Consider the following 14927-nt stretch of genomic DNA (forward strand, 5'->3'; position numbering starts at 1 on the left):
TTATCTCAGGGAACATAAGACATGCAACACCATATTTCTATGTTTCTCTCTTTCCTAGTAGAGTATAAGTCCTTTGAAAGAATTCTAACTTTTGTGTCCTGTGCTGCAACCAGCATGGCAGAACATGCGAATTCCTACTATCTACCAGGCATTGCATGGGTATAGAAACTATACAAAAGTTATTCAGCCATACACACAAGGAATCTTGGCCGTGAGAAAATATTAATTACATAAATTGTGTAAGTACCGTATCTATAAATATCAACTATCACTTGCTAGTTTTTCATAAGTAAGCTCCTAAGAATTTATCTCCAGTATTTGAAATCAGTTTTTTAAAACCGTGGATCAGATCTTAAACATACTCATATTAAATCAAAACTAAGACATACTATGTACATTGATTGATTGATTGAGACAGAGTTTTGCTCTTGATGCCCAGGCTGGAGTGCAATGGCACGATCTCAGCTCACTGCAACCTCCACCTCACGAGTTCAAGTGATTCTCCAGCCTCGGCCTCCCAGGTGTCTGGGATTACAAGCATGCGCCACCACACCTGGCTAATTTTGAACTTTTTGTTGTTAGTAGAGACAGGGTTTCACTACATTGGTCAGGCTGATATTGAATTCCTGGCCGCAGGTGATCTACCCACCTTAGCCTCCCAAAGTGCTGAGATTATTTAGGTGAGAGCCACCACACCTGGCCATATCATATATTTTAATTTAAGAAAAGGCTGAGCACAGTCCCTCATGTCTGTTTGGCTGAGGTGGGAGGATTGCTTGAGGCCAGGAGTTTGAGATCAGTCTACGCAACATAGCGAGACTCTGTCTCTAGAAAAGAGGATCTAAGTTCTACCCCAGAGGACTGAGAAAGGGGACGTGACACTGGAATTGGACTTGTAGGATGGGTAGGAAATTAGAATGTAGGGCGGGATAAGATGGAAGTGCATTTTGAGAGGACACACTAGCACAGGCAGGAAAAGAGGCAATAAACAACAAAGCATGTTCAAGAAACAAATGATAGGTCATAAAGACGATATAATACACATTAGCAGTAGGATGGGTATGGATAGGGAAAATAGATTAAAGGTAAGCTGGAATTGGATATGAAGGGCCTTGTATATCAAACTAGGGAGTTCTGATTTGATTCTGCAGGCAGCGATGAGCCACTAAAGATTTCAGAAAGACAACTATCCATTATAGGTGTCAGAAAGACAACTATGTCATAACAGACAAATGGGTTAGAAGTACAGGGTAGCAGACACGACGTTAGCTTAAACTCAACACCTCTTCCCAATCCCTTAACCTTGTCTTCCTCACCACAGGGGAAAAGAAGCATGATTTCCCTATTCCCTGTCTTCCTGGAGCTAAGCGTATGGCTATATGACAAGCACTGGTTCAAACATACACGGAAGTCTTCTGAGGAGATTCTAAGAAAGCATTTACTTTGCTGATAAAAGGGAGTCAGAAGCATCCTGCGCATATTTTTATCTGCTATTTCTTACTTTGAATGTGTATCTGCTCCCTGAAGGTACAGCAGGCATCGTATGACCATGAGGTGACAAACCAACATACTGTACAGATGGGGTGGAAAATGAAAAAGTCTAGGTCCTTGATAGACCAATGAGCCAGTATCCTAACCCTATACTGCCAAATTCCAGGCTATAGATAGGCGCTTTTTTTTTTTTTTTTTTTTTTTTTTTTTTTTGCTTAAGCTAATATTAAATATTTGTTTAACTACTTTACTGTTACCTGCAAGCAGGACATATTCTGAAGTGAGAGAGAGCAAGATTGACAGTAAGCAAATAAGCCCAAAGGCTATTATAGAAACCCAGAGAAGTGATGATTATGACTTGAGGGAGAGTAATGATACAATTGGAGAAGGTAGAACCGATTTGAAAGAGCAGGAGGTAGAGACAATGTTGTTTTAGGCATACTGACATTGGCATATCTATGGGATGTTAGGTAAATACAGTAAGTAGAAATAAAGGTCTACAGCACTAGAGGGATATGGGGGCTGAAAATATGTATAATAATAAAAGAAATGGGGACTGAAGCCAGTGAAGTATGTTAAATAAAAATGAGAGCGCATATAGAATGAGAAAATAGGACTAGGGATGAAACTTGAGCAGCCTCAGCATTTAAGGGAGTCAGAGCAAGAGAAGAAAAATGAAGAATAACAAAAGCAGGAAAAATAGAAAGCAAAGGAATAACTGAGTTTCAAGGAGAGAGTGGTAAAGAATCAGTAATGACATAAGGATTCAAGGGGCTGGGTGCAGTGGCTCACACCTGTAATCCCAGCACTGTGGGAGGCTGAGTTGGGAGGATTGCTTGAGCTCAGAAGTTCTAGACCAGCCTGGACAACATGGCAAAACGCTGTCTCTAACAAAATAATAAAAAAAAAAAAGTAAGCATGGTGGTGGATGCCTATAGTCCCAGCTACTCAGGAGGCTGAGATGAGAGGATTGTTTGAGCCTGGGACATGAAGGTTGCAGTGAGCTGTGTTTGTGCCACTGCACTCCAGCCTGGGCAACAGAGCAAGACCCCATCTCAAAAAAAAAAAAAAAAAAAAAAATTAAGTAGGTGTAGAGGCCAGAATGCCACAACTTACTAAGAGAGGACTTGAAAGTAGGGAAAAAAGAAACAATATTTACTTTTGTCAAAAAGTAATAATTACTTTTTAAAGAAGTATAGCACATAGGAAGGAGAGAGAAAAAAGGGTTCAAGGGAAGAGGCCAAGTTAAGGAAAGGTTTTTGTCTTGTTTTGTTATTGTTGGTTTAAGATAGAGAAGTCCTAAAGCTATTTAGAGGTAGAGGAAAACAAATTAGCAAAAAGAGAAACCAAAGCCTGGAGACTAAACAGGGTGGATGACGGTCTTAGACGGGAGGGAATGAGATCAAGAACACAAACATTGTAAGCATTAGTGTTAGAAAGGCAATGCATGGCTGAAAAGAGGTAAGTCTTGACGGTAGATGGGAAGAAGCTGGGAATGGTCATGTCTAATAATTTACTTTTTCATCTGTAAAACAGGAGGCACAGTCATTTTGGCAGTTATAAGAGGCTTGAGGAGAATAAAAGGTTTGTAACACCTCTTCCAGAGAACACAATAGTGAACCACTTAGGAACCATTTAGGAAGGACTGCTAGGCAGTATTAGAAAGCCTGCGTAGCGTATGGCCCTCTCAAATAGTTAGAGATGTTTTTAGACATTTAAGAGGAATTAACATTAACAAAACCAAGAGACAAAGCCAAGTTCACGTCCCATAAAACACGAATATTTTATTCCAGCTCCAGGAAATGAAAAAAAAAAAAAAAAAGAGGGAAACACATATTTCCACACACCATTCTAATTTAACTGACATAAATTCAGGAAAACTAGAGCAGAAATATATGTTTATACATATCAATATGTATGTCTTTATACATACACAGATGCATTTTCAGATTTTAGTCTCACTGGAGTTCATGTCTTCATTTGTTGTTGTTTTTTAATAAATGCCCCTAAAGGTCATCAAATGCAAGCTAACATTTATATCTATGCCTTTTCATCAATCATTTAATATTGTCTGCATTGCATTCACAGTTTGTGTGTTAACCACTTATGTAATTTATCAAATTGCACATTTGGAGATGTAAGGGAAAAACTTGTTTTAGGTAACACTCTATGTATCAGTTACCCATGACATGATTTTTTTCATCATTATTTGCAACTTCACACATCTTGTAGTTGTCTACGTAGTCTCTCTATGCAGTCTACTTCAGCTTCTAGTGCTGTACATATCTATATCTTCTGGGTAGGACTGCCCGTGATCCATGAGCTTGGGGTCAGGCATAAACTGTGTAGCACCTGATAAAGTATTAAAATGAAAAAAAAATTAGTCACTTAAGAAATTTATTTTTGATACTGGGAAGACAACAGTGAACAAACCAGACAAAAATATCTGGCGACATAGACCTAACATTTCAGTTAGGTGAGACAAACTAATTAAATATATATCAGATGGTGGCTAAGTGCTATGTGAAAAAATGAAACAAGAAGGGCTATATGGAGTGCTTAGGTGATTTGTAATTTTAAATAGGGCAGCCAGGGAAAGCCTTCTGGAAAGGTGATATATGAGCCAAGAACCGAAGGTGAGGGTGTGCACCCTATAGATACCGGCAGTCAATGCCTTCCAGGATGAGCAGACAGCAAGTGTAACGGACCTGAGCCATGTCTGAGGAACCAAAATGGTTGGAACACAGTAAACGAGATGTGGTGTACGTAGGGGTGGCGGCGAGGCAGTGAGAGAGAGTGACAGGAGATGTGATCGGACAATGGAAAGCTAGGTCACATTGGGCTATGGCAAAGATTTTGGCTTTAAGTAAGATGAGAAGCTACTGGACAATTTTGAGCAGAGGAGTGAATGACGCTGTGCTTTTGAAAAGATCACTCTTGGCTGTGGAAAAGAAAACCTGTAAGAAAACAAGGGATAGAAGCAGGGAGACCAGTTAGAAAGCAGTAACAGTACTCCAGAAGAGATGCTGAGGGCTTTAATTAGGAAAGTAGCAATGGAAACGGTGAAAAGGTACCAGATTCTGGATAACGTTGAAGGTAGAATGGGAAGGATTTCCTAAATGAGTTGACTATGTCTTGTGAGGGAGACTCTTCAACTTGAGAAAATGGAAGAATGGAGGTCACATTTACTGAGACAGGGGAAAATGTGGGAGAAGCAGGTTTAGGGAAAAACAAATGAATCGTTAAGTTTTGGACGTGTTCAATGTGAATTGCCTATTAAACATCTGAGTACAAATGAGTCTTCTGGGTTAAGATTAGGAGACATGAAGAAGGGTAGGAGAATGTAGGAAAGAAGACTAAGGAGGAAAGCCAGTGAATGAGGTAGAGAACCAAGAGCAAGAGATATCCCACAGGCCAAGTGAAGAGATTGTTTGAAGAAGGAAGGAACTGAACCTGTGCCAAAGGTTACTGATGGATTGCATAAGATGGAGATTGAGAATCCACTCCTGGATTTAGCAATGTGTGCATCACTGGTGACCTTGACAAGCTTCCTGCGTCCCAGGCAAGTAGCTAAGTTATTGTCATGTGCTATCCTGTAATCTCACCATGAAGTAGATACTATTTTTATATTGTCCTTATTTTACAGATAAGAAAATTTTAATTTGAAGAGGTTAAGTAACTTGACCAAAGTCATTCAACTGATAAGTGGTGGAGCCAGGAATGAATCCACATTTGTCTGACCCCAACACAACAACCCAGGCTTTTCTTTAAAATTATGTTTATAGCAGTAAAAATCTCATACAATTACTTTTAGTATTAAACGTGATAATGCACACAAAGTGCGGCATATAACACCTTGTGCATGGTAAGTAGGCAAGACACAACTATTTCATATTTATTTTGTGACATAATACTAAAAACATTTTTTCAGAAATTTGTTTTTATTTTAAATATGTTCAAAATCTGATTCATCTTAAAATTAATTTTATCACATTTGGAACCATACCTTTTCTGCATAAAGGAAGTTAATTTCCAGTTTTATAATGAAAACAAAGGAGAGAAATTAGAATACAATGATATATCTTATACCTATCTTTTCAGAAACAGTTTATAGCGTGACATACCTATGCGCAACTTCATCACAAATATATTAACAGAACAACCAGATTCAAAGTAATTAGTATTTATGATGGTACAGGTAATGAAGCTCTCCACAGAATAAATTCTTAACTTCGTGTCCCTTTGGGGGTATGTTAGAGAACTCATGTGATCTATTAACTCGGATGAGGAAAATTTGTCATTATTTTCACTTACCTTTGACTTAAATGGACATTTTCTTCAATAATGAATACAGGCAACAAAACACAATAGTATCAGCAGGACCTTAGATTTCTTTTTCACCAACAGAAATCACAGATATCTTATTACATTATAGTTGCAGATTATCTGAAAATATTCACACTCGCCACTAATTAAAAATTAAAAGTTATCAGACCTATTGTTAAATATTGTTGTTTAATACACTTAAAGAGATTCATACATTACTATGTGTTTATTGTCTGCATTTGAAAACATTCTGGGAAGAGGTTGTAGCACACAAAAAGGTTAGGAACACACTGGTGGTTCTGCTGATCTCTACTGCCATCGGGTGGGAAGCATTGCTCGGTGCAAGTGAAAAGTGTGCAACAAGTTTTATCAAGCAGAAAACATACAGTAGGCATGTGACAAATAATTATTTTATGTAAGACTCAATGTGTCCAATTTGCTTAACAATGTCCATCAACTAAGTTCTCTAGCACTTCTAAATACGTCCTTAATCTATACTCTTATTCTAAATTTGGTGAAAGGTTCAGTTTATCCCAATTTCCTGAATTAGAAAGGTCCTTTTGCCTTTACGTCACCCCTCAAAATTTCTTAAAAGGCTTCAAGGTTTTAATGTACTAACACCTTAAAACAGAGATTATTGGCTAGAGTCTAATGGATCAGACTCTCCTGTGGAACTCTTCCTAAAATCTACCTGCTTGGAGGCCTCACCTCTGGAGATTCAGATTTATAATTCTTGAGTAGAGTCTGAACCTATGAATTTTGGAGGAAAAAAAAAGAAAAAAAATCCTCAAGTAATTGTGATATGGATCCCTCTGGTTTAGAACCACTTAGCCTGTCATTTGATTTCTATCTTTTTAAAAAGCTTCATCTCATGCCCTTATTAAGCAATTAAGAATTATATCTTTCTTAGAAATTTCTTCAATCTCTTGAGTGGATTAAGGACTCTCTTACCCTCTCAGAGAATGAACTGTCATAAAACTCTTCTTGAATCTGAATGCCCTCATCATCATGATGCATTCCTTTGCACTTATATATGTTTCCTTTCTCAACGAATGTGTTCTGCTTAAAGCTTTTTAGCAGAATTTTCAAAAAGCTGGTGTTATAACAAATAGGAAAGAAATATCTTTAAAGTTACGAGACAACAATGAATTATAGTCTCAAATAGCCCTTATGTGGTATCTGATAGCATCACATAACTAATAATTTAGTTCACATGTTATCTCATTGATATTTTAAGCAAGTTAGGTACAAAAAATCGACACAGAAAACTAATAAATGGCTGAGTGAAGTAAGGATTGTTACAAATTCTATTTTCATTTCTCGCGTATAAAATCAGGATGACATTCAGCATTCAGCTTCTCAGCAACTCAAACACTTAAAGACACTAGTCACTATAAAGTACTTTATCAACCTTTTCCATTCCTTTTTTCTCTCTGTGCTTCAGTTTGGCTAGTTTTAATTGACTTGTCTTTCAATTCATTAATTCTGTGCTTTCTGGTATATAGTCTGCTGTTAAACCCACCCAATGAGTTCTTGATTTCGGGTACTGTATTTTTCACTTCTAGAATAGCCACTAGATTTATTTTTTAACAGATTCTAAGTCCCTGTGACATTCTCCATCTTTTCATCTATTTTGTCCATCATTTTTTCCTATTTAACATATTAATTATAATTATTGTAAGTCCTTTTCAGTTAACTTAAATATTAATAATATTAATATTGTTAAAGTCCTTCTCAGTTAATGTCAATATTAAGTCATCTGTGGGTCTGCTGTTATTGTTGTATTTATTTATTTTTTCTTCTGACTATCAATCACATCTTCCTGCCTTTTTGCGTAACTACTATTTTGTTTGTTTGTATGGTGGACATCGTGTATGAAAGAAAGGTAGACGCTCCAGAAGGGTGGAAGCTCTTTAGAAAGGGTGAAACACTTATCATCTCAATCTAGTCCAGCATTGAGCTAGGTCTGGGCTGTGTTGTAGTTTTAGTAAGAGTCAGTTAACCTCTGGTTCCTCCCAGTTCAGGTATGGCACTCCTAAGCTTCTGACTGACATCTGACTAGTTTCTGTCTCCTCAGCCCCCCAAAATTCTAAGAAATTAGCTTTTGCCATTAAGAGGTTTTCAGTTTGGCTATTTAGTCTCCCAATCCACAAAAAATCTGTCAACTACCATAAGGGGGACATGAGTCATGCTATGTGGCACATCCCTTCTTTCTCGAAGGAGAATAGGTAAACTATTCTGCAAAAGGTCAGTGGCAAGTATTTCTGACTTTGTGAACCATATGGTTTCCATCACAATGACTCGACTCTGCCACAGTAGTGTAAAAGCAGCCATAGACAATATATAGATGAATGTGTGTCGTCGGTATGTTCTAATAAAGTGTTATTTATAGACATTGAGATCTGAATTTCATGTAACTTTTACTAGTTATAAAATAATATTTTTGATTTTGTCAACCATCACTGTTAGCTTGCAGAATATATGAAAACAGTGAGTCAGAGGTGGCATACCAGCCATAGTTTACCAACCTCTGCTTTAGAGGGACATTAATCTTGTAAGACTATGAGAGATTTCATTCTGCTTTCATCGGATGCTTGAAGAGATCTATGACACCAAATTTCTAAATTTGTAATTCCCATAATAATAATTTTCTCCATTAATGTACATGAGATGGTAGAAAACAACTCACATTCAGAGCCACAACATACAGTTGGACAGTACACTGATCTATTCTATATGGTGAAAAGTGGTAGCCATGGCTAGGCTTACTAGGTAAGTGACTTACTACTCTTAAAGTGTACTCAGTGAAAATCTGTTTCTCAGAAAAATGGCTAATTACTCTAGGCAAATGATAATATTGATACATTTTAATATCCACTGATACCCCTTAGTATATCTCTGGCATTGCAGTTAGTGCTTTACATGCAATATCTCATTTAATCTTTACAACCCTGCAAGAACTACTACTGTTCCCTTTTTGTTGGATGAGGAGACTGAGGCTCGAGGTGTTTGATAACTTGACCCAGGTAACAGAACTAGTAAATGTTGGATCCAACAGAAATTTATTTCTCATGGTTCTAAAGACTGAAATTCTGAGATCAGGGTGCCAATATGGTCAGGTTCTGGTGAAGGCCCTCTTCTGGCTTGTAGACAGCCTAGTTCTCAATGTATTCTCACATGGCAGAGAGTAGAGGAAAGTAAGCTCTCTCAAGATTCATAAGAGCACTACCAATCCCATTCATGAAGGCACCACCCTCCTCACCTCAACTAATTCTAAGCACCTCTCGGTTGTTTACAAGCCACCCTGTCTATGGTAATTTTTACAGTAGCTCAAACTGACCAAGACATATATGATAAGAATGAGTAGCACTGGCATCTCTTTCTCCCTCTGCATTATCTCCTTACAATGCTTTTCATATACCACATCACCAAAGACAGGCAATAAAGGGCTCCATCATCCAGATGTGTGGAGAAAAGACATTAGCTCGGGAAGGTTTTGGTCCCACTGTTAAGCTGTAGTATGCTTCATTTTCACAAAGATACTCTGTAATTAACAAGCATTTGGAAAAATGACCATACATTATATTCTTGTGAGAATATGGTCACCTGTAGATTATTCAGAGACTCTAAAAACTGTATAACTTGTCTTGATTAGAAAGGAGAGAGGACAGAGGAAAATAGTAAAACTCAAATCACGTTTGTTATTCAATGAGAGTTTATATAAAGATTAAGTGAGAGAGGAGGAGATTGAAATTAGAGACTAAATTCCAGTTTTAAATTAGATAATCTATACACAATGGAAAGAGCCTGGGCTTTGATGTCAAGAAGCTCTAGGCCATAAACACAACTCTGATACTCACAAGCTCTATGATTTCGGGCAACTTATTTTAGCTCCCAGAGTCTCAGTCTCTTCATCATAAAATGGGAATAATTACCGATTCAGCAGAGGTTTTTGTTTTACTTTGTGGGTAAGGGCTGAATAACGCATTTCTAGCTCTCTGCATTACAGATCAAACTATGCAAATCAATATGAATACATTGTCAAAATGATATCAAACACTCTGCCACCTTCTTTTTGACCGCAGTAAAATCATAGTAGTATTTTTTTAGAAAGCGTAATTGTCACTGTTTGGTTCCACAAAGTATTTATTGCCGGTATGGAACACTAGCAACATTACAAGTCTTAAGATTGACAGGGAGACTGACAGGTAAATAGCACAAAAAATGGAAGCTTACATTTCTTTATGTAGGTGAGACTCATACCTTTAAATTTATAGAATCTAGAAAGGCCCATTTTCTCCCACCTGATAAAATAGCTCGTATTTTCAACGTTATAGGAAATGTTTCACCCAATCAACCTGTCAGTGCCACTCCATATCCTCACATACAAAGATCTATATTATGAACTATGTGATAATTTAAAACAATCCCAGGCACCTAAGTACCTCTTAACCTAAAAAGAAATGCAAACCACAGATACGAGAAAGACAAAATATTTAGGGAGAAAACGCATCTGTAAGTTCAAACTGCTAATGATAATGCTATCAAATTATTTAAGAAAAGAATGAAAACAAAACTGAATTATTCCCAACAAACCTGAGGTGGACACTGATTTGGTCTTTGCTTCAGAGCTGAGTTCTGTTGGCAAAGGCACTGAGTGTTTCAAGACGTGAGTTGTTTTTCCAGATACTTCTATTTCGGCAGAGGATCCTAGCTGTTTACCAGAAAGATTTTTCCTTGATAAGTAAATCATTTTACTAAGAGAATAAAATATCTTTAAAAAATTATACCAAATTCCTTCATCTACTTTCTTATTTTAACCTCGACCTCTGTCCAGTATCCTCATTACAAGCCAACACCCACCCAAACACAACTCAATGTGGACCGTCTTGTTCCATTTAAACTTTACCTTAGTTTTTTCCTTAGGTTGAGGAAGTGTCTCTTTTTTGTTGCTTTTTGTCCACAGTGATTTAACTGTTTCAAAAATTTGCTGGCTTGTAGCATATATCTTTTTCCCTGTTACCTAATTAAAACAAAAAGGAAGTCGAATAACATATATTTTTAAAAGTTAAAATAAAAAATACATTTTAGGTTTGTCAGGTGTTTTATATGAACACTCAGGTAGGAATCAATAAAGATATAAATCTCTAAATCATATAACACAAAGCACCATTTCTAAAATCTTACGTGGAATAACTGTTGTGTCATGCAAAGGGCTATAAGAAATGTATAATCTGCATTCACAATGTAACATATAAATCTAAAACTATGTCTACATTATTTTTAAAATTTTTTTCCGCTTTATTGAGATTAGGTTGACATATAAAAATTGTATCAATTTAAGGTATATAACATGGTCATATAAGTGAAAACTTTGTCTATTAACAGGAGTTTTGGGAATAAACAGCTGACTGAGAAAAATAGATTTTTAACATGCTACAAAGTTAATGCTTTTGCTTAAAATTTTATGGTGCTTTCTCCATTCATAAAGAAATAAAAAGCATCAGCTAATTTTTCCAAAGAACATTCTTCTTTTTGATAGAAAGGTAGAATAAACAATGATCGATAAACATACTCAAGCAGAGGCTGGGATGCTCACTGAATTCCTAAAGTTACTGTCATTTTCATTCATCTCTCTTTCTCTTTGAAAATCTACTTCTGATTTCTTCTTTTTTCCTATTCTTCTCCAATCCTTTTGTTCATTATGGTTAAAGTAATTTCAACGGCCATTGATTTTTCAAGTTTTAAAGATGTTTTGAGGGGCTTTCCAGGATTACAAGTTCTACAGACACATTTGTTTTAAAAATTAGGTTTCTATCCTCAAATAGAAATATTTTTATTGTTTTTACTAAGTATATACCTACACTTGAAAACTTAAGTAATACAGGAGTATAAAGAAATTCCTCTTCCTCCCCAAATATAACCTTTGTTAACAGTTATATATATATGCTTCCTAAATTTTTACTTGTATATACATTAAATATACACAAACAAATTTTAAAACAAATGTAATGTTAACATTTAGAGATCTTTCAAAAAAGATGAGGTAGATCTATATGTACTGGCATGAATGGAAGTTCATGATGAACCACTAATTTGAAAAAGTTACAGAACAGATTATATAATACAATCTCAATTATGTTTTCAATTAAATTTTCAAAATAAATTACATAGGTATTTAGTTTGTTCTCCTTTTTAAATACAAATGAGATCACAGTAAACATATTATTCTGAGATACCATTTTTTAAAAGCTTGACAATATTTCACAGGCATGGTTCTACATTACTTTATATACTCATAGATCTACTTTTAAAATTGCTGCTTGGTTTAGTATTCTATAATGGATGTGCCACAATTTGTTAAACAAATTCCCTATTGAGGCACGATGATTTAACAAATCCCCTGTTGGTGAGCATGTGGGCTGTTTTCCTTTTTGGGGGTAGGGAGATGGCAAGTATAAGCAATCATGAAATTATCATCCTTACACATACAACTGGTACCATAACCCTTATGGCATTTCCTCAAGATACATTCCTAGAGTTGACATTTCTGCACTGAAGAGTATACACATTTGAATTTTTGACAGTATTACCATGTTGCTCTCCAGAAACTCAGCGATATACTGCGGCAATTTACATTCCCACCAAGAATATAAGTCTGTTTTCCCACCCTGTTTACCAGCAGGGATATTACAAGTCTTCTACATTTTTGTCAAATTGAAAGGCTAAAAACCAATATCTAAATGGTTTTCCAAATCTGCGTTTATTTGATTGTTGATAAAATCAAGTGTCTTATAGATATTAGGCCATTTATGTTTCTTATTATATAGATTGCTTCTTTGTGTATTTTTTTCATTTTCCCAGAAGGCACATTCATCTTTTGCTCATTGATTTATAGGAGTTCTTAATACACGAAGGATATTCGTATCTTGTAATATATGTTACAAATAGTTTTCCCAGTTTTTCACGTATCCATTAACTTTGTGTATGGTATTTTGTAATCTACCGAAATATATTAATTTTGATGTAGTCCAATATGTCAACTTTTTCTTTGATGGCTTGTGTGTTACATTTTGCTTAAGAAAACCTTTCTTATCTCAAAATTAAACAGGTATTCCTCTTTTTCTTCTCATACTTTTTATAGTATTCTAGTTTATGGTTAGATCTTTATTCCACCTAGAATTAGTTTTCCCATGATAGTTGGTAAAGGCCTGAGTATTTTTCCAAAAAGCCAATTATTCCAACACATTTCTTGAAAAAAAATCCATCCTTTCCATTACACACTGATCTGAAATGCCACCTGTACCACATATCAATCCCCTACCCAGTTGTGTACAAAGATATACTCAATATAAGTTTTTGGATATTCTTTTTGTCCTCTTGATCTATTTTCCTGTCTATGCTATAGTAACCAATACACAGTAGACAGACAATAAATACGATGTGCATGAATGTCATACTCCATTCAAATACAGGACTTTTGTAAGAACAGAATGAAATTTCTAGATTTTGAAACACTTGCCGTATTTGAACCTTTAGTCTTTTCATCTAGAAACAGGATATATCACCAAAGACATTCAAGATTTTTTGTTAAACATCCTTCACAAATAAGGGAGATCAAACAGTATTTGTCTCTCTGTGTCTATTCTATTTTTCTGAATATAATGTCCTCTGGGTTCATCCATTCTGTTGCAAATGGCAGAATTTCCTTTTCTAATGGCTAAATAGCACTCTGTTACATATGTGTACCACATTTTCTTTATCCATTTATCCACTGAGAGACACTTAGGTTGTTTCTAATCTTGACTATTGCAAATAATGCTGCAATGAACATGGAAGTATATATATCTCTTCAATATACTGATTGCATTTTTTTTTTTTTTGGATATATACCCAGAATAGAAACAGAAAGTAGAATGGAGGTTGACTGGGGATAGGGGCGATGTAAATGAGGAGATGTTGGTCAAAGGGTACAGACTTTCAGTCATAAGATGAACAAGTTCTGGGTATATTATGTGCTACAAGGGTGGTGATGGATGTGTTAAGTTGATTGTAATAATCATTATATAATGTATACATACATCAAGTCATCATGTTGTACACCTTGAATATATTCAATCTTGATTCATCAATTAAATATTGTGAAAATTATAAAATACCCTTCCGTAAAGTTTGATGGGATTTTTTTCTTTTAAATAGGCCTTAAAACATTAGTTGATTAGTTTATTCCTACATATTTTATAGTTTTTAAAGACAGACTACTTTTGTTTTTGACTACTTGTTACTCTTTACATAAGTTAACAAAAATATTGTGAGGAAAATTATTAAAAGCAAACAGTAATTCCATCTTGAAGCATATTTTCAAAATGATGAATAACTGGAGTGAGACTTGCATTTTTCAAAGACCTTCTGGACTAACATTTCTTAAACTTTTTAATATCATAGATGCCTTGGAGAAGCTCCTGAAAGCTATAGGCCCTTTCCTTCAGGAAAATAGAGACACAGTATGAAACCTCTCACCTGACATCCTTTTAAAAGCCTTGACTAATAAAACTTTTTTAAAATTTATTATAAATGATGTTGGTAGAATGCTGAATATTCATTCCTATCAGGTACTCTCCAATATTCCAAGGTATTATCTTTCACAATTTGATTAGTGTGCTTGTCAAAATAAGTTGCTTTTTTCCTCAAGTTGCTACATCAGTTTTACTTGTAATTAAACAGTCTAAATGTAAATAATATAAACTATGAGTGTAAAAAGAATTATTGTTTCTAGGAAAATTAAGTTAAATGCTTCATAAAGACTGAAATATGAGTGGCTAAAAACTGCTATGAAAATTAAACATGAGTAAGACAATTATAACAGATGGGAGAAATATAAACTAAATCCATCTAAAAGGATTCTGCACTCATTATTTTTTTTTTAATGTTTTTAACTGTACATTCTATTTTAAAGGAACCTAATCTGGAAATTGTAGAAGACATATTACAGATATAGCTTATGGTTAGAATGATGTTATGGATCTTTAACCAGGAAACCAATACTCAAAGAAAAGCCCTACTTCAAAACAGAGAAAAAAGAAACACTTTCTTTTTTTTTTTTTTTTTTT

The 14927-nt window shown here is 35.3% G+C and overlaps 1 long non-coding RNA gene across 1 annotated transcript; it reads right to left on the reverse strand.

The window, feature by feature from the left end:
* Positions 1–3237: 3237 nt before the first annotated feature.
* Positions 3238–12314, reverse strand: LOC120366608 (uncharacterized). The gene is made up of 3 exons (XR_012515619.1): positions 10727–12314; positions 10414–10531; positions 3238–3843 (listed from the first exon to the last, which is right to left on the reverse strand). It is a non-coding gene; the product is annotated as an uncharacterized LOC120366608 (long non-coding RNA).
* Between the last annotated feature and the right edge of the window lie 2613 nt (positions 12315–14927).

This window comes from Saimiri boliviensis, chromosome X, assembly GCF_048565385.1.
Source record: "Saimiri boliviensis isolate mSaiBol1 chromosome X, mSaiBol1.pri, whole genome shotgun sequence".
Taxonomy (NCBI): domain Eukaryota; kingdom Metazoa; phylum Chordata; class Mammalia; order Primates; family Cebidae; genus Saimiri; species Saimiri boliviensis.